The following is a 1657-nucleotide window of genomic DNA, read 5'->3' on the forward strand; positions in this document are numbered from 1 at the left end:
AAATCACATGTGAATTTGGGAATAATATTTAGATGTGAAACATCATTGTGTTCATACCAGTTTAGCTATATTTTGACCTCAGTACTAAACTGTATATATGACAAATTTCTGTAAGTTATTAGTTGCATGATAGTTTATGAAAATCACTATTATAAAAATACATCCAGAATTTGGATATTTATCTTGATACCAATTAAAAAGACTAATAACTTGTATTGTATACATATTTGTGTCTGAAGATTAGAACACTATGATAATGATATAAGAATTATAATCACTTCAATTGACTACACACTACCTGTGGTTAAAACACTGTACCATTTTTTAACTAGATTATTATTTACAAAGTTCTCTTTGAATTACTTAGCAATATTATAATTTCAAAAAACACATCAACCAACAGAACGTGCTGGTGAGGATGTGGAGCAATGGTAGCACTTCCTTTCGGGTGGAAATGAAAACTTGTACAACTATTTTGGAAATCAATTTGGCATTTTCTCAGAAAATGAGACTAATTCTACATCAAGACCTAGCTCTATCACTCCTGGAGCATATATCCAAATGATGCTCCACCATACCATACAGACACTTGCTCAACTATATTCGTAGCAGCTTTATTATTAATAGTCAGAAACTGGAGACAATGCCAAGGACCAGCCTTGGTTTGATGATGGGCTCTGAGTGAAAGAGTACAGGGTAACAGTGGGAAGTACTCAAAGTCAAATCATGCATCCTAGTTGACAACCTATGTGCTGCTTGATATAGCTTTTCCACTCTGCTTCTCTCCATTTTCTGCTTTCTCCCTGGAGAGTTCTCTTTCTATATTCTGCTTGCTCGTTATTCTGTCCACATCCTTCTGTGTGTGTGCGTGTGTGTGTATATGTGTGTGTCTGTGTGTGTGTGTCTGTGTGTCTGTGTGTCAGTGTGTCTGTGTGTATGTTTATTATGAAAAGTTGAACCAAAAAAAGACATGATCAAGGAATACTGTGCTATTTTTTGGCACAGGCCATAAGATCTTTTATTTTACATATCAATCCAGTCATTTACTCCAGATTTCCTCTTGGAATCTATATTCTGCGACGCCCCCTAACCCTTTGATTCTTGGATGACAGCAAGCACTTATTTTCTTTTAACATTGCAAAAGAATTCAGAAATTTGCCTGCCTCTGTAAAGCACAAATGCTCAGCTAGCTGGGTGGAACCCTGCCCTGAAATTACCATTGCCACCACGCTTGAGCCAAATCTTGTTCAAGTCTTGGCTGATACTGAACTCGCAATCTATTTGCCTTTGTAAACATAAATGAAAAAGCTTAGCAGGGTGGGTTCTCTGGCAATCACCATTCCCTTAATCTCTTTATCTCCTTCCCTAATAATTTTCTAGCAAGTTGTCTCACAGTACAGCTTGAGATTCATGAAATACCTCATATAATTCATATTGTATCCCTATTTTTTTCATAATTGAGAAATTATATATTTTTGACTCATGCATGTAGAACTCTTTACCATACACTGAAGGGCTGTCCTGAAGGTCCCAGTGTTTATCATTTTGCCGAGAAATAGCCACACCCTCAACTCCTGGACTGATGCTGTTTCTAATCATGGAGTCACTAAGTAACTAGGAGGGCCCAATGGGTGACACTTGAATCTCATGGAGAATG

The 1657-nt window shown here is 36.9% G+C and overlaps 1 protein-coding gene across 1 annotated transcript in view; it reads left to right on the forward strand.

Annotated features, from left to right (window-relative positions):
- The window catches only part of LOC110289805 (olfactory receptor 4K3-like), a 13461-nt gene that overhangs the window by 906 nt on the left and 10898 nt on the right, over positions 1-1657 (forward strand). The gene's annotated exons all lie outside the window — the stretch shown is intronic.

The sequence above is a fragment of the Mus caroli genome, chromosome 2, assembly GCF_900094665.2.
Source record: "Mus caroli chromosome 2, CAROLI_EIJ_v1.1, whole genome shotgun sequence".
NCBI classification, from domain to species: Eukaryota; Metazoa; Chordata; class Mammalia; order Rodentia; family Muridae; genus Mus; species Mus caroli.